This window comes from Globicephala melas, chromosome 7 (genome assembly GCF_963455315.2).
Source record: "Globicephala melas chromosome 7, mGloMel1.2, whole genome shotgun sequence".
Taxonomy (NCBI): domain Eukaryota; kingdom Metazoa; phylum Chordata; class Mammalia; order Artiodactyla; family Delphinidae; genus Globicephala; species Globicephala melas.
The window spans coordinates 33,421,877-33,441,276 of NC_083320.1; positions in this window are offsets into that span (position 1 = coordinate 33,421,877).

The following is a 19,400-nucleotide window of genomic DNA, read 5'->3' on the forward strand; positions in this document are numbered from 1 at the left end:
TGAAAGCAATAAAGTAGAGATGAGGACAAAGACAAGCTGTTCTCACTTTTGGTTCACCCATACCGATCCATTTAATTCATTTTATCTTTTTTTAAAATTAAATTTCATCCCATGTACTTATTATACTCACTGAAATCTAAACACATAGCATCATTCAGGAATTAAAGTGTTCAGAATTCACGGTAGTATTTACGAAAGATGTTGACTTTTGGCCTGGCCATCCATCCTAATATCTGTGCTGCCCTCACCTTCTGGTTCCTCAAGGGAAAACAGTCATCCTGGTCGTGGTGCCAAAATGTAATGGGACAGTTGACAATTCAGAGACAGGGTTTGTGGCTGCTCTGCTTGGCAAGCGAAGGTCCTCTCCTGCAGCTGTGTGTGTGGATGAAAGGCTCTCTGTGTCTGATACCAGCCTGTCTGCAGCTTAGCAGGGTAAGGGCTCTGGGTGGTGCTACCTCACAAGCTGTTAAAATATGTTATTGAGGGCACTTAACAGAAACAACACACATTTGAGAGTTATTTGGGCACTAGGCTTGTTCCATCTCTTACTAGAAGTGTGATGGAAAAATTCTTCACCCCTCTGAGCCTCAGTTTCCTCATCTGGAAAATGGGGATGATAGCATTTATCATGTGGGGCTATGGCAAGGACTAGGAGAAACAATGTGCCACCCCCATAGATTCTGATTAAATTATTCTGAAGTAGGGCCCTGACGCTAATCATTTTTAGGAGCTCCCCAGGTGATTCTAATATTGAGCCAGTGTTGAGAACCACAGATACAGTAGATGGAAGGCTCTCTTTGGTTATTTATTTATTTTTTTTTTTTTGCGGTACGTGGGCCTCTCACTGTTGTGGCCTCTCCCGCTGCGGAGCACAGGCTCCGGACGCGCAGGCCCAGCGGCCACGGCCCACGGGCCCAGCCGCTCCGCGGCATGTGGGATCCTCCCAGACCGGGGCACGAACACGCGTCCCCTGCATCGGCAGGCAGACTCTCAACCACTGCGCCACCAGGGAAGCCCCTCTTTGGTTATTTTTTAGGCTGAGGAATTCCTTGAACATCAGGGATTCTTGGGGATGGAGATGAAGAGGAGGTAATAATAAAATTCCTTAACTCTTTCTTCAGATCCAGGAGTTACAACAGATTGGAACGGAGGTGTAGCCTGGTGCAGTGGAAGCATTTTCATTCTCTGTCTTTGAACCCTTTCGGATAGGTCTTAGTCAAATAGTTTTTACATTAAAAAAAAGAAAAAGGAAAAAAATTATTGAGCATCTACATGAAGGTTTCGATAAGAGATAGTGTAATAGGGATAAATAGATAAATATATAGTCCCTGGGTTCAGGAAGCTCACAGCCTAGCAATGGAAAAGAAGACATGCTACAGTGAGCCTGTATGTTACTGGGCTGGGCATGATTAAGTAATAAGACTCTGAGCTGCTTTTCCTTGGGGGAAGCTTGATGGTGTGACACAGGAAGTTTCAAGACACTCTGAAGTGGGGAACACATTTTCAGCTTGGATTCTAAGCAGGAAGTGATTCTTATCCTTCCTAGCAGAGGATAGCACACTCTGATTAAAGACCAAGAGAATAAAGACACAGAACCCTTGATTAGAGCGGTTGACTTTATGAAATACTACACTGCCATTTTCATTAGTTAGCAGAATAGACAGCAAGCAAGCATTTGTAGGGCATATTTTAAGGAAGAAAATCTTTCATATGCATCAGTTGAAAGATGCTTGGTGTTAAAGGCTGTATAAGAGTAAATATGTAAACAAAGACAACTTTTTGTGATTACTAACAAGGTGAGGGCAGCCACAGCAACCACAAAGTCTAGAGATTCCAGAACCCGCAAGAAGATTCCAAGCTGATCCCCAAATGGTTCTTTTAACCACACTATTGTGAGTTTTCACTAATTTTTTTTTTTTTTTTGGCTGTGCCACGAGCCTTGTGGGGTCTTAGTTCCCCAACCAGGGATCAAACCTGTGCCCCCTGCAATGGAAGCATGGAGTCCTAACCACTGAACCGCCAGAGTTCCCATCACTAATTCTTTAGGATGGAGAAAGAGGAGACTGGGGTTAGAACCCCTTGTATATTCTTTGGAGTTAATTCCATAAAACAACATAGCACAGGGATGGCCTATAGGTTTACTGTTATGTACCAAGTAGAATCAGTTGGTGGTGGTTCCCTAGAACACTTGACTGAGAATAATTCTGCAGGATCCTAGCCTAGCAAAATAGAGTTCCATAGTTGATTGTTATGTCTTCCATAGGCAAGGGAGGAAGAGTGAATTGTGATACCTATACTGAGCTTTGCCAATTCAATGTTACAATTGTTGTTGTAAACTGTCATTACAGGGTGTGGATTTAATTATTCTTAACAAATCCTCTTGGCGTTAATGTAAAATCAAAAGTTAAAGAACTATTCTACTTATTAGTATGTTAAACCCATTTCCTCAATTCCAAGATGTCATATATTTTAAGATATATTGCTAATTTAATAACAGGTTTTAAGGATAAAAACCTACCATAAATATGAACACTAAAGGTAACATTTATCCCGACATTTTATTTTCAGTACTTCACTCAACTTCTGAGAATAAATCTCTTTCAAATTCAGCCTAATGATTCTTCCTGAATCATTTTTGACCATTGGCAGCTGTGCATAGCATTATGGGGATTCTCTGCTTTTTATCACCTGGCTTAGAGATCTCGACCTCCTTAGCAAATGTAGGCTAGGCAGTCTGTCATACTGAAGACTACCAGGGCTTCATCTGTATTTCCTGTTTGGTTAAACTCATAGTTTTGTCCTACCCTTAATTAATTATTCCTTTCTGGAAGGTAAACAGCTTGTCTTGAAAGTCATCCAGAAGGTTCAGAAAACTCTTTGGCACCTGCAGGTGACTTTGAAATGAATGAGTTGATCATTCCAACCTCCTTTAACTTTAAAAATTCTATTTCTCCTGAGAGATCTGTCCATTTTTATTGTAAGTAATTACAGTGCCCATTGTGTAGACTGGCAATCCCCTTCCTGTGTCCTCTGAAGTGCTTGACTGTTGTTTTGCAAGAAAACATGAAAGTGTAGTCATGCCTTCAGCAATAAATATTGGCTTCACTTATTGTAAATATGCCTTGCTAAGCTCTCCCATGGGTAGACAACACCTCTGTCTCCACTCACTCTCCTGCCAGCAGGTGGCAAATTTCTTTGGACATGATATAAGCAGCATCCCAATTTTGGAATTGTTAAGATGTGAACAAATAAGAGTCTGAGAATGAAGGGAATGCAGAGGATATCTAAATGAGGTAAACTCTCAGCATTCAGCTCAAGATTCCAGTGCCCAGAGTTAGCAAATAAGGTAAGCAGCGTCCTCCCACACCTCAGTCCCCTTACAGAATCGTGTCTTTCAGGGGTTAGTTGTATCCGGGTGTGCTGCATATAACACACACAATACAAAATAGAAAGTATCACAACAAAGTAAAACAAGATAGAAACTTTTAAGTTGTGTAAGAGAGGAATGGAGAAAATGCTATGGGAATTCAGAGGGATCTATCCCTCTGCTTGTATAAATCAGGGCAGAGGAGGAGGTGATATTCAAGTGGACATTGAAGAAATACGTACTGGATAGGGTCATGTGGAGAAAAGAGGCAGCTTGTGGTGGCCATGAAAAAGCACCTCTCGGGTGACCTCCCTGGCTGTCCAGTGGTTGACTCTGTGCTTCCACTGCAGGGGGGCATGGGTTCCACCCCCGGTCGGGGAACTGAGATCCCACATGCAGGTGGCGAGGTCAAAAAAACCCCAAACACTTCTCAGATCTCCAACTTTGAGAAGCATAACTGACCGAGGGCCCACTTGTGCTCTCTGAAATCCATCACTGTGTTTGTGCTGAGGCCAAACTTCCCGCAGGCTGTTCCTAGCAGAGGACTGAGAATGAGAGAGGTGCTACCACAGGCAGGTATGCTCTCAGGAGGCACTGCCAACGGGGGCTCCTCAGGAGTGACTTTGGCTCAAGGACCCCCTGGTAGACTTGCTCCTTTAGAACTGCACAGAGTCTAAGATACTTACAATCCAAACTTTCTTCTCCCTTCTTCATGTGGTCAGACCTGTCCCTGGTAGTTCTCCTGGCTCCCGTCCCATTTTCCCTTACAGGTGTTTTTCATAATAAATCCCTTGCACACCTAATCCTGTCTTGGTGTCCGCTTCTTGGAGGACCTGGACAGACACCCAGTCTTGTGGAGGTGCCAGGTGGGTGTCTTCAATGCATTCCAAATCTGCTGTTGCTTTATTATTCTCACCTTTTTTTTCCAGTTACCACTGTGTTTTAGAAGTTGGCATCATTGGTTACTCTCCAGGGTGAGACGTATTTTGGGTAGTAAGAAGTGCATATAGCAAAGTCTCCCGGAAAAAAGGATGATGAGAAAGACATCCTAATTTTTTCTTATTATGCTAATTATTTCTTTAAATATAGTTTGTTTTTTAAATAAAGGTTTGTTTTGCTAGTCAGGACTCTTTTGGTTACAAATGACAGAAACCCAATGCAAACTAGACTAAGTAAAATGGTGAACTATTATGATGCTGCTGCTGAGTTCCTTCATCGCAGGAACAAGCAGAATCTGAGACCGGAATGGCATTAGGATGCTATTGCTGCCTCTCATTTCTGAGGCCCGTGAGATGGCCACTGATGGCTTTTGGACTTTACATCCTACAACCCAGGGACCCAAAGAGAGACTGATTTCCCCTTTTCAATGCCAGTTCTGATTCCCAGGGGAAAGCTCAACTTGGCCTAGCTTGGGTCAGATGCATACCCTTACCACGATCAACTGTGCTCATGGAGACTGGGTCAGGGAAGAGGCCGTGACGGGTCCATGTTATACCAGCAATGTGGGGCTCATGGTCACTACGTGCCTGTTGGATGTTCTCAGAAGAAGGAAGGAGGGTTGCTGAGAAGACAAAATCACAGTCACGCTACACAGAATATGTTTGCAATGTATGTTTCTTCACTGCTGCTCAGCCATGCATAAGCACTCAGACCTCGCTCTTCTGCAGAGAGCTTGACAACCTCTCAGGAGGAGGCTGAGCAGGGGATGAACCCATGTCAGGGCACACCGCTCTTGGACTTTATCAACTCCATAGGGACTGCAACCTCAAAGTTGCTAGAAACCCTCTCGCAGCCACCCCAAATCATCAGATTTGCAGAGCTCTCCTTTCAAGTGCCTCTTATTTCCCTGACCAGAAGGAATCTTTATAACATAACTAGAGAGCCTTAGCTTTAGAGTCAGGAGGCCTTATCCTGGTTATGCCTTTAACCAGCTATGTGCCACTTAGTCTCTGCACTGAAACTCCTTCAGTTGGGGATTTAGACAAGTGAAGATGACTCCCAACTCAAAGATCCTATGATTCAATACATTGTCAATCTGTTAAAAATCTGTTGGGCACTTCTTATGCTTAGCACTACCCTCTCACTTGAAACTCACCAACTAACTAACTAACTGGCTTCCTCCCTCCCCTCCTTCCTTGTTTCCCTCCTAACACATTTATTGAACAATTGGTATATACCAGGCACTATGATTTGGACATAAAAACAAAACCCAGTCCCAGCTCTTGGAGAACTTGGTGTCTACTGGGGTAGCAGACACATACGCAGATAATTAAAATATTACATGATAACGCTTGATCATGAATGAGGATATTTCTATAACTAAGTTCTTCTTTCTTGCCCGTATCACGAGTTTTTTCTTTTCTGTAATCACATATTGTCATTTCTGTGGAAATGGTGTCTTCCAGTTCTACTTGAAAAAGTATATTGGATATAATGCTTTGTGTTTTATAGCCATTCTGTCAAGAATAATAAAACAGTTTTTGGAGCTAGCACATTTGTTCATTTAACAAATATTTTTTGGGACATCTAATATGTGCCAGGTGCTAGGAGCCCAGATGGGGTGGCAGACAATAAGTATACAAAGAAACAAAAAATATATAATTGCAAGTTGTTGTAATAAGTTCCAAAAAAAGAATTAAACAGTGAATGTGGATGGAGAATGATGGGGTGTGGAGGTACCTAATTAGGTAGTATAGTCGGTGAAATCCTCTCGAAGGACATTTCAGCTGAGGCCCTTAGAGAGGAAAGGAGCCTGCTGGGCTAAGGGTGGCACAGCATTCCCACACCAAGAGCCTCACGGTAAGACTGTTTCGTGGGTCCAACCAACGGAAAGGAGTATGGTGGGGGTCGGGGGGGAGCAGTGGGCAAGGGGGAGAGTAGTAAAGGACAAGGGTAAGGGAGGTAGAGGCCAGATCAAGCATGGCCTTGTGAGCCCACGTGAAGGGGTTTGGGATGGGAAGCCACTGAAGGTTTGAAGCCTCAGAGTGGCTTGCAATTTGTGCTTTAAAAGGTGGTTCTGGTGCTACCAGAAAACTGCTAGAGCTAATCAATGAATTTGGTAAAGTAGCAGGATACAAAAATTAATGCACAGAAATCTCTGTTATTCCTATACACTAATGATGAAAAATCTGAAAGTGAAATTAAGAAAACACTCCCACTTACCACTGCAACAAAAAGAATAAAATATCTAGGACTAAACCTGCATAAGGAGACAAAAGACCTGTATGCAGAAAATTATAAGATACTGATGAAAGAAATTAAAGATGATACAAATAGATGGAGAGATATACCATGTTCTTTGATTGGAAGAATCAACACTGTGACAATGACTCTACTACCCAAAGCAATCTACAGATTCAGTGCAATCCCTATCAAACTACCATTGGCATTTTTCACAGAACTAGAACAAAAAATTTCACAATTTGTATGGAAACACAAAAGACCCCGAAGAGCCAAAGCAATCTTGAGAACGAAAAATGGAGCTGGAGGAATCGGGCTCCCTGGCTTCAGACTATACTACAAAGCTACAGTAATCAAGACAGTATGGTACTGGCACAAAAACAGAAATATAGATCAATGGAACAGGATAGAAAGCCCAGAGGTAAACCCACTCACATATGGTCACCTTATCTTTGATAAAGGAGGCAAGAATATACAGTGGAGAAAAGACAGCCTCTTCAATAAGCGGTGCTGGGAAAACTGGACAGGTACATGTAAAAGTATGAAATTAGAACACTCCCTAACACCATACACAAAAATAAACTCAAAATGGATTAAAGACCCAAATGTAAGGCCAGACACTATCAAACTCTTAGAGGAAAACATAGGCAGAACACTCAATGACATAAATCACAGCAAGATCCTTTTTGACCCACCTCCTAAAGAAATGGAAATAAAAACAAAAATTAACAAATGGGACCTAATGAAACTTCAAAGCTTTTGCACAGCAAAGGAAACCATAAACAAGACCAAAAGATGACACTCAGAATGGGAGAAAATATTTGCAAATGAAGCAATTGACAAAGGATTAATGTCCAAAATTTACAAGCAGCTCATTCAGCTCAATAACAAAAAAACAAACAACCCAATCCAAAAATGGGCAGAAGACCTAAATAGACATTTCTCCAAAGAAGATATACAGATTTCCAACAAACACATGAAAGAATGCTCAACATCAGTAATCATTAGAGAAATGCAAATCAGAACTACAATGAGATATCATCTCATACCGATCAGAATGGCCATCATCAAAAAATCTAGAAACAATAAATGCTGGAGAGGGTGTGGAGAAAAGGGAACCCTCTTGCACTGTTGGTGGGAATGTAAATTGATACAGCCACTGTGGAGAACAGTATGGAGGTTCCTTAAAAAACTAGAAACAGAACTACCATATGACCCAGCAATCCCACTCCTGGACATATAACCTGAGAAAACCATAATCTAAAAAGAGTCATGTACCAATGTGTTCATTGCAGCTCTATTTACAATAGCCAGGACATGGAAGCAACCTAAGTGTCCATTAACAGATGAATGGATAAAGAAGATGTGGCACATATATACAATGGAATATTACTCAGCCCTAAAAAGAAACGAAATTGAGTTATTTGTAGTGAGGGGGATCTACTTAGAATCTGTCATACAGAGTGAAGTAAGTCAGGAAGAGAAAGATAAATACCACATGCTAACACATATATATGGAATCTAAGAAGAAAAAAAAAAGAAAATGTCATGAAGAACCTAGGGGTAAGACAGGAATAAAGACACAGAGCTACAAGAGAATGGACTTGAGGATATGGAGAGGGGGAAGGGTAAGCTGTGACAAAGTGAGAGAGTGGCATGGACATATATACACTACCAAACCTAAAATAGATAGCTAGTGGGAAGCAGCCGCATAGCACAGGGAAATCAGCTCGGTGCTATGTGACCACCTAGAGCGGTGGGATAGGGAGGGTGGGAGGGAGGGAGATGCAAGAGGGAAGAGATATGGGAACAGATGTATATGTATAACTGATTCACTTTGTTGTAAAGCAGAAACTAACACACCATTGTAAAGCAATTATACTCCAATAAAGATGTTAAAAAAAAGACTGGAGACTTCCCCTGTGGTCCAGTAGTTAAGACCCTAAGCTTCCACTGCAGGGGACACGGGTTTGATCCCTGGTTGGCGTAGTTCTGCATGCTGCACAGTGTGGCCAAAAAAAAAAGATGGTTCTGACTATTGGGAGTATTCCACCTTCTGCGTGATGGAAGTGGGACCCTCTTGTATACCCATGTAGGAGTGTGTTTTTAGAGAGTTGTTTGGCAGATGCTAAGAGAGGCAGAGGAGGAAAGAGAAGGTGCTCTTCCCCTGTCCTGGCTCGGCCTGGTCCAGCACATCCTTCAGCTTCGAGTGAACTGAGTGGGCCAGATGGAGAAATGGGGGAAGCTTTCTTATCTGCTTTGGCTGATGGCTGTCCATTTAATGGAAAGGTAAAAGCAACATAGAAAAAAAAAGAGGAGACTGGGATATAAATGCATGGTCCCACCAAGGGGGGAAAGTGGTGAGGTGGTGGTGGTGGTGGTGGTGGGATGAACTGGGAGATTGGGATTGACATATATACACCAATATGTATAAAATAGATAACTAATAAGAACCTGCTGTATAAAAAATAAATAAAATTCAAAATAAATAAATAAATAAATGCATGGTCCCCTCCAGAGAGGGTGAGAGGACATAGTGAATATTTCAGAGAGTGAAATATCACGTAACCTCATGTGTTGTCCCCAGTTGTCTCAGTCCAATTGTCTTGGCTAATCTGTAGGGAGTGGGGGAGAGTGTGGCCAGGCACCCTGGATGGCAGTGGACAATGGACTATGGATATTGGAGTCAGACAGGTTTAAACTCAAATACCGGCTAAACTTTGCCAGAAGATCCAGGACCAGTTGCTTAACCTCTTTCAACCTCATCTTCCATATCTGTAAAATTGGAATAACACCGTTAACCTTGCAACTTAAGGATGAACTGAGGCATAACGTGCCACAGGTGTGCCCAGTAAATGGCGCTGTTAGGATTGTGTCTAGAGCTGGTCACCTGCGAGACCTTCAGGATCAAACCAGGCTTTGAAATCCCCACTTCCTCTTTCAGGCCCCCAGTCGCTACCTTCCTTCTTACCTAAAACTCTCATAAAGAAAACGTCAGTTTACTAGAGCTTAGAGCAGTGAGGGACTTCAAAACATGCCTCTGCTTTCAAGTAGGTTACGGATTATTTTTATTTTGCACTTTATTAAATTCCTATGGAATGTACTCATTTTTAGCAGGCACCTGGCCACACTGTTTTTGGGCATTTGGGAGCAGTGGGAGGAGAAAGATCTGGTGCCCTCCTCCCCCACTTCATTGCAGCTCCATTGGGCTGACTTAATGTTAGGATGTTAATGCTGTCTCCAAATCCTCACTGTCGTCTCCTGAAATCACAGCCTCTGGTGCCCTTAGTGCTTTGGACATGGGGAAGGTGAGATTTCAGAAATGCCCTCCATGACCTTGATGTCCCTGCTCAATGCTGAGCTCCTTGTCCAGGCCCTGGCACAGCTGCGGTGACTGCCACCTGGTGAGGCTGCCCGTGAAAACTGGTGTTTCCTTGGGAAGAACTCAAGCCCCAGTGGCAGACTTGGGTTGCAGTGGTAAGTAGATTCCAAAGCTGCCCCTGGAATATGAACTTTTCCTGGAAACTTTCCATGCTGCCTCTTAGAGAACAGCAGATATCAAGGTATTCACACCAGGAGTCAATTAAAGAAACCCAAATTATTGCCATTCCTGGGGACTTCCCTGGTGGTGCAGTGGTTAGGAATCTGCCTGCCAATGCAGGGGACACAGGTTCGAGCCCTGGTCTGGGAGAATCCCACATGCCACGGAGCAACTAAGCCCGTGTGCCACAACTACTGAGCCTGCGCTCTAGAGCCCGCGAGACACAACTACTGAGACTATGTGCCACAACTACTGAAGCCCGTGTGTCTAGAGCCTGTGCTCTGCAACAAGAGAAGCCACTGCAGTGAGAAGCACTCACACCGCAATGAAGAGAAGCCCCTGCTCACCGCAACTAGAGAAAGCCCACACGCAGCAATGAAGACAAAGGCAGCCAAAAATAAATAAATTTACAAAATAGATAAATTAATTAATTAATTAAGAAAATTATTGCCATTCCAATAAACAATGATCTCTCTTCCTTTTCAGGTAAACTTGTTAGGATGGCCTAAAAGCCAGGTCTAATTACATGATCAGATAGCTTAAATCTGATTAGTAGATTTTTGTCTGCTTTAATTAATCTTCTCCTGCAATCAGAGCTATTTTTAGTAAATGTTAAATATGTATTTGAACAACTTCAATGTATACCTCTTCTAAAACCTTCTTGGGTTACTTTTCATTCATCCTCTTTCCTTTTTGATGAGGCATGAATGTTCCTAGGCATGAATGTTTCCTATGCAGAGAGGAAATGAGGAGAACACCATGTCTTCATAATTTAGCCTGGGATATAAATACATGTGTCCTAGGTACAAACGCATATATCATAGGTTTTTTTGGGGGGGTCATTTAAGTTTTGAGTTAAATATTTGATTCACTGGAGGGAAAGGAGAGGAAGTAAAATGGTGGGAATATTAGCAGTAGATCATAACTATGCCTTTCAAACTTGTCTGAAATAGGACTTCCCAAGGGCAATCATTCTTATCCATTATCCCTCTTCTGCTCCTGCAGCTCCCTCCCCTTCCCCACACATACATATAAGAAAATTTCCTCATCCCAAAGTGCATCTCTGTCTATCCAAGTTTGTGAGACCTACCATCCCAGTGGTTTAAATACTGATCTTATAGGAGTAGAATGTATGTCATTCACCTTTGTTTAGCACAGTGCCTGATACATGATAGGAAGTAGGGAAAGATGGAGGGAGGGAAGGAGGGAGGGAAGAAGGAAGGAAGGATGGAGAAAAGATGCTCATATTCTACATTGTTAGGATTCAATAATCTCTTTGAAAGATCATTCTTCTGATTGAAATGCATGACTGGTGAAATTTGGTAAAATGTATTTTGACCAAATGCAGAGCACTGGCTAATGTCATGTGTCAGGTACCCTTAGTATGTGGCATGAGGAGTGGGTAATTGTGGGTGAACACTTTTCCCTTTGTAGTGGGATTTCTTAAGGGTCTGAATTAAGATTCCATGTTATCTTCATGTTGATGAAAATTACTGCTGTCGTTTTAAGTTTCTCTTAGTTCACTGTGTCCTTGTCAATTCTGATGATGAAAAAAGCTCCCTTGAGATTTTTTTTAAACAAATTCCCATAGAACTTTTCCCATAGAAAAGTGATTGCTTTTCTTTTTCCTTTGTTTTTTGGAGTGTAAAAAAGTGTTAGTTTGAAACATTTGAGTTTAACCATAATTTACTAATTGTAGCAATTACTCTTTTCTTTTTGTTATGTTTAATAAGTTCTAAAACTAATGATCCCTAAACCAATGTTCATCATGTTTTTCTCCTTTGTTCAAATTGTCCAAGAACAGCAGAAATAAAGGGGAAATTCTATGTAATCATTCCTCATAGGTGATAAAAAAAAAATCGCAATCACCAAATATGAAATAACATTTATTTTCCTATTGATATATTTGAATAATTTGCATTGAACTTAACACACACAGGAAAGAAAGAATTCCCTAAAGATTATTGCTTTAATATGTATGCACAAAGAGATTTAGGGCTAACTGTTAGTAAAGGATGGAGCCTTTAAGTGAACGTAGTCAAATGAGCTGTTCGCCTTGCTCAAGGGGAGGTGATAAGGTCCACTTATCAGAGTCCCCAACACCAGCCATAGGAGACCTCCTACACTCTCTGCCTTAGAGAAAGAACCCAATTTGGCCAAACAGTAGATAAGAAAGTGGACTCACCACTGGCTGGGTCAATGCTGGCAAGGCTGAAGTTTGATAATGTCTAATAATATCTCATGTTTATATAGGAACTTTTCCCTGGGGCAAAATGCTTTACCAGCATTATCTCATTAACCTGTCCTCTGACCCCAAAAGCATCCACATTTTACTGGGGCTTGGTGTGAACAGAAAAGAGAAAGAACAAAATAATTAACTGGCAAAGCTGGATTTAGAATTCAGGTCTCTACATTTCCAGACGGGGTTGCTCTCCTGTAGCCTGTCTTCACTCTTCGATGAGCCACTGAAGCCCATTCAAATGATGGGGGCATTGTGATTTGGCAAGGCCTTTTAAAAAGGAGAAGAAACTCTGCTACCATTCTCTGTTTTCGGTGTGTCCAAAGAATCGGTGAAAAATCCTAAATATTCTACCTGTATTTTTTTTTTTTTTTTTTTTTTTTTTTGCGGTACGCGGGCCTCTCACTGTTGTGGCCTCTCTCGTTGCGGAGTACAGGCTCCGGACACGCAGGCTCAGCGACCATGGCTCACGGGCTCAGCTGCTCCGCGGCATGTGGGATCTTCCCGGACCGGGGCACGAACCCGTGTCCACTGTATCGGCAGGCGGACTCTCAACCACTGCGCCACCAGGGAAGCCTTCTACCTATATTTTCTGATTCAGGGGTTTTTAATCTTGGTTCAGTGGGTTTTGGGAGGTAGGAGGAAATTGTCTGCAGTCTTGGTCATATATGCATATGACCATATATGCATTTTTCTGAGGACTGACCCAGTAGTTTCCATCAGATTTTCAAAATGATCTATGATTCCTTGAAAAGAACCTCTGAGTTCTTAGTTTTGTTCTCTAGCTGTAGTGAGGTATTGTAGCTAGTCTATAGCAAAACTAGTACTTAGAGTTCCAACTATACGTTCAGCTCTAATCTAGTTATGGGGTCATGGGGCAGGAGAAAATGATTTTGCTTGATAACCTCTAAATCATATTTCTAAGGGTGCTACTACTTTATTTGGCTCCAAATAATTTTCCACATATGATTCAATCATTCATTCTTTTATTTAGTTATCCAACAGATATTCACTGAGTGTACTAATTTCCTGGGCTGCTGTAACAAATTACCACAAACTAGATGGCTTAAAACAACAGACATTTATTCTCTCACAGTTCTGGAGGTTAGAAGTCTGAAATAAGATGTCAACAAGACCACGCTCTCCCTGAAGCCTCCAGGGGAGGAATCGTCCTTGCTTCTTCTAGCTTCTGGTGGTTGCCAGCAATTCTTGGCATTCCTTGCCTTGTAGACACATCACTCCAATTTCTGCTTTTGTTATCACATGACGTTCTCTCCGTGTGTCTCTCTTCCTCTTCTTTGAAGGACAATAGTCATATTGGATTAAGGATCCACCCTTCTCCAGTATGACCTCATCTTAACTCAGTTAACTACATCTGCAATGACCCTATTTCCAAATAAGGTCACATTCTGATGTTCCAGAAAGGACATGAATTTTGGAGGGACACTATCCAACCGAGTACACTGAGCATCTCTATGTGTTGGATATCACACTGGGCACCAGAAACTAAATATAAGACAGATCGCTGCCTAGGTACTAATACTACTTAATGACCTTGTTTAACTTTTTTTTTTTTTTTGACCAGTAGTGTCCTTTCTTCTTGGAATTCTTTTCGTTGTCCTGGGGTGATGTAGGAGTGTCCCAGGGTGATGATGGAGGTATTTAGGTCTCCACTTTGTTTTTCTTCTGTATCTACATTCCTGTCCATTTTTGTAGGGAGCAAGAGAGCTGGAGTGCATCCAATAAGGGGCATGATTCACTTTCAGCAGTCAAAATAGCTACAAATTCTCCCTTTCATCAAAACATGAATTTGTAATAGATAAGCAACAAGGATTTACTGCATAGCACAGGGAATTATATTCAATATCTTGTAATAATCCATAATAGAATATAACCTGAAAAAATATAACCGAATCACTTTGCTGTACACCTGAAACTAACACAATATTGTGAATCAACTATGCTTCAGTAATGAAAATAAAAAAGAATTCAAGTGAATCATGAGTATGTAGGGCAACTCTAAACAGATCAACATTACCAGAGTACTCTCTGCAGAGCATGAATGGTGGGAGATGAGGCTGGAGAGTTAGGCAGAGACCATGGAAGGCCTTGTATGCTGTGCTTAGGGTTTTCAACAAGGAAGAGACATAGTTATAGCTGCATTTACCATGTTTCCCTCTGGCATGGAGTGGGGATGACTTGGAAGAGGGACCACAATGAGGGCAGGGAGCCCAATTAGGGGGACATTACAGTGATCTAAGCAAGAGATGGTGGTCGTGGGGAAACTGGAATCCAAGTTGGTTGGCTGATTGTAGGGGTTAAGGGAGAGGACAGAGCCAAGGATAAATTGCAGTTGCTGGCAGAGTAAAATATTGACTTTGTCATGGCAGGCCACGATGCCTCTTAAACACCAAGAGCCTGCAGGTCTGCAGGGGAAGACAGTGGAGAAAGCCAGCCTCCGACAACCATAGGGGGAGCGTGATTTTCCTTGTAACCGCCTTCTCTCCCCTGAGGCAAGTCCCATAGAGGAGTTACAATAACTAGTTCTCTGGTAGAGAGATGCCTGCTTGCCTTTATTCTGCCAACAGTGCTCTCTTACCCAGGATGCCTCTGGTAGAGAAAGGGGACATCTCAGGCTGTGGAGTGGCAGAGCCTAGGTTGGCTTTGAGACATTCTTTTGTCCTTTGACCATCTTAGCACCATGCACACAACAAATAAGCTGAAGTTATTTCCCCAAACTGAATAACAGCAGTGGATTTTTTTTAATGCTTAGAGGGAGCCATTAACTCATTTTCCCAAACAACTCCCAAACTCCTTAGGGAACCTGTCATTATTTCTCAAATCCTCATCTTCATGGGGAGTTTGGAGATTGGACTCAGAGTGAACACTTGGGGACCACATGCAGTCGTCATGCAGACTTGGATGTTGATCTTCTGGAGTCACGTTGCCCAAGGGGGGGCTCTTACTGGGCTCCCCTGCAACCACTTTTATGTAACAACACAATGAGATGAGCTCAATCCAAATCCACTTTGGCTCCACCAGTCACCAGCTCCCCCACTGGTGGCCATGATCCTCCTGTGATACCCTGCCATGTGGGGTAAAGTCATTAAGCATAGATAATGGAAAAACAGGGTCTAATACCCTGCTAACAAGTAACGCATGACTTGGAATAAATATATTTCACAATCCGAAGAAAAGCTAATCACAGTTTTAGAGTTATTTCAGAGAAACAGAGCCTATTCTATGGGTACCAACAATTCAGTAGTCAGGGTAGGAAAAAAAGCAGAAAGAGGAATGCAGTACAGCATAGGAATCAAGGGGTCTTGGGCAAGTAATTTAACCTCTTGGTGACTCAACTTTCCCTATCTTTAAATTGGGATAATAGTATCTATCTCAGAGAGTTGTTGAGAGAATCAAATGAGATAAGATGTGCTTAGTATACTCTGCATATGCGCCTGGTGCATCAAAACCCTCAATTAATGTTACCATTCATCATAACTCTGGGGCACAGGGAATGACAGTAATGATCTCTCAACTATTTCAACTAATAGTTGTCAAAGGAATGATTGAATTGAGGTGTCAGTGGTTCAGAAGCAGGGCTGTGTTCAGAATTTTCTCTTGCTATCTTGCTCTCTCTCCTTCCTGGGTTTTCCCTTTGATTTTTTTTTAAACTCATTCCATCTTTGTGTTTCCTTTTTCTTGGTTCACAATAACAGGTAAGAAAGATCTCTAGGGTAAAAGAAGTGTCCCTGAGGAAAATGACGCTAACTCCATTCTGCTTTTTCTTTAAGGCTGATCCTATGCAGAAGGCTAAACTTGGGTTAAGTTCTTTCATTTTTTAAATCGAATAGCCAGGATTAAGAGACGCCATAATGTTTACCCTACATGTGCAGTACCTGTCATGGAGGTGGAACCCACTGAGTATTTCTGTTTGTAAGCAGAGTCCAAACCTGGTATTCTGACTAGCAGAAAATTGTGTTTTATGATTTAAAAATAAGAAAAGGCAATCTAGGTAGATTCTGATTGGATAGTAGAGATCGAATTTAGATTTTTTTCAGCCTCCATTTCAACTGATCAGACAGATTTGGGCAATGCTGAGAGACGAGCACAGTGCAGTTATAAATGCATAATAGTGGTGTGTGTGCTGAAAGGGAACTTAGTTATCTGGAGTAAACATTTTGTATAACCTGTAGGCCAAAAACCACTTGGTGAATGGAAGAATTGTATGTCACCTTCCTCTCATCAGAGATGAACTAACTGAATTTCCTTGCTGTTTCACTTAACTCTTACAGTGAAATAGATTCCCACCTTAAAAGAAATATGAATCCACTTTTGTAGAGGGAGTTCCCCTAAGTGAACCCCGAAGGGAGAACTTGAAAGCTTAATTTTTAGCCTTCCTTTTTGTCAGCTACTTGTGCTAGCAGTAAAATAAAACATCTTTAGGACTTGAGAGGATGATTTGGTTTGAACACTTGTTCTTATTTTCTGGGGCTCTTCTGACTTTATCAAGCCTTTTGGCTTTTTTTTAAGAAAGCTGTGGGCTTCCCTGGTGGTGCCGTGGTTGAGAGTCCGCCTGCCAATGCAGGGGACACAGGTTCGTGCCCCGGTCCGGGAGGATCTCACATGCCGCGGAGCGGCTAGGCCCGTGAGCCATGGCCGCTGAGCCTGCGCGTCTGGAGCCTGTGCTCGGCAACGGGAGAGGCCACAACAGTGAGAGGCCCGCGTACTGCAAAAGAAAAAAGAAAAAAAAAAGATAATGACAATATCAACAAAGTACAAAGAGCCAGTCTTCACTGCCCTTGGCAAAGTGTTTGTGCAGTCATGCTCCCTTTCCCAAAGCTGGTCCGAATCACCCGTCACTCCCCTGTCCACCTTATGTCCCTCTCCTTCTGGCCACACCCCATCTTGAAGCTCAGATTCAGGGTCTTTGGGAATCCTGAGTGTATTCTTCATTATGGCCTGGCCCAGGATTACTCAAGACACTGAACAAGCTGCTTTTAGCCTCACTAGTTTCCCCGTCTTCAGAATGTGATCAAGATACCAGTAACCACTTGTTGTACTTTAGGACAGTGGCGAGAAAGATAGTTTGTAAACACCAGTGAAGGTATTTCTGGCCCACTCCCCACTTGAGAGGCTGGTGTGGGAAATAAGTGAGGTGAGAAGTATGTGCTTAGCTCTGGCTAAGACTCAGGATAACAACTTCCAGAAGTCAGTCTGCTAAACCCAGTGCCTGGCACAGCACCTGGCATGTCCTAGGTCCTCAAGAAACAATTTGTTGGCACTGAAGATAACTCATGATTTTTAGCTCAGGGGCTTATTCTGTACATCATCTGCTACAAAAAGCAACTCAGGGACCAGCTGCCATGCATCCCTCCTTCCAGCTAACCCAGATTTGGAAACTGGAACTAAATGCTACATGCCATTTGTTTTCCTTTGGAAATTAAAAAAATATAACTGGTGCTAGGTTATGCCACACAAGTTTCATTGTTCGTTACTACATTTCCTATCCACCGTCCCACCATACTCTCCCCAAGATGCTTCTCCCTTTGAATGAATTGTCCTCCAGAATCTGCAAGGCCACGCTGAAGTTTGGGGATCACATTTTCTAAGGGTAGGTGGTATGAGGTGGTTGTCTTACCTAAATCAATTGAGCAGCTTGTTTTCATTTATGGACTCTGTGGCACTTTATCTCTTCACTTTTCCTCCCTTTGTTTCTGCCCCTAAATGCCCTTTCTTGCTTCTATTCTGATATGACCGTCTCTCGGAGACCACTTCTTGAACTCGAAGCTGAACTGATGTTAGGGAAATGCCACATAAACAGATTTGCAGGTGTGAAGCATTTTAAAGGAAGCTCAACAGCAAAAGAGGTGGCCTTGAGCTCCCCAAAAGGTCCTTCCAAAGTGAAGTAGACCCCCAGCCAAAGCACACTGGAATCCCTCATAGTAGTTTCAATATTCTTTTGTTAGTCTGAAGTCTTCTGAAAGAGGCTTTAAGGACAATGACCTAGAGAAGCATTTAAAATTTTGGCCGGTATAACTGTTCAGAACCAAAAACCTTTGTCCTATTATTTCAGCCACATAAAACGTTGATTTGGCTTTGAAATACCCAGCAATGAGAATTCCAGGATAAGGAGACTGCAGCCAACCTGGTTGTGATATGGACGTGGTCTTTGAGAGAAACCAAGAAGATCTGATGCAATAAACCCCTTTGGCATTGAGGAAGGCAGACTCCCAGTGGCAGAAAGCAATTGCTTATGAAGAGGAGTGAGGAGAAGATGGTAGCTAGTTGAAGAAACTAGACAGCCTCCCAAACTCATATTTTGGCTTCAGTGTACAGTAATACACTAATGATTTTACTTTTTGAATTGCGCTTATAATGGCCGACGGAAAGTTCATTTTCCTTCACTGAGCACACAGTGGCTTGGTTTGCTGAGAGGTGGGACACACTGGCCTACAGGAGGAAAAAACAACCAGTCAGGGATTTCAAAATAGCCGCGGATGGTCCACAAATGGATGAGCCATATTTGCACTTCATACCAGCCGCTTGGAATCGCAGGATGCTGGAGGAGGGCCTTGGTCTCAGACGTCAGCTTCACCAGTTGAGGAAAGCAAGGCCCATGGAGATGAAGGAATTGATCTAAGAGCATGAAAGTTATGGTGAATCACATAATCTGAGTTCTTGGGAAATGTATTCTTGCTGGATACCCACCCTCTGCAATTAGATAGGTTATTCCCACGACTGAACCTCCCAGTACTTTTAGAGAGAGGCTGTGTGGCATGTTACAGGGAGTGTGATGAGCTCAGAATCTGAGGACGGGAGATGATTCTTTCCTCTTCCTGTGTCACTTCAACTCACTAAGCCTCTCAGCTTCTTCATTTTTAAAATAGGAATTATTCCATGTTACGTGATTGTTACCATAATTTTGAGGATAAAGTCAAATAGTGAATGTGAAAGCAGCCTTTAAAACAGTAAATGCCACCAAATGTCAAGTACTATTATTCTAAATAGCATTTGGGCCTCTGTGATGACACTTGTCAAGTTCTTCCTGGAAAGATAATTAGTTGCTTATTCCT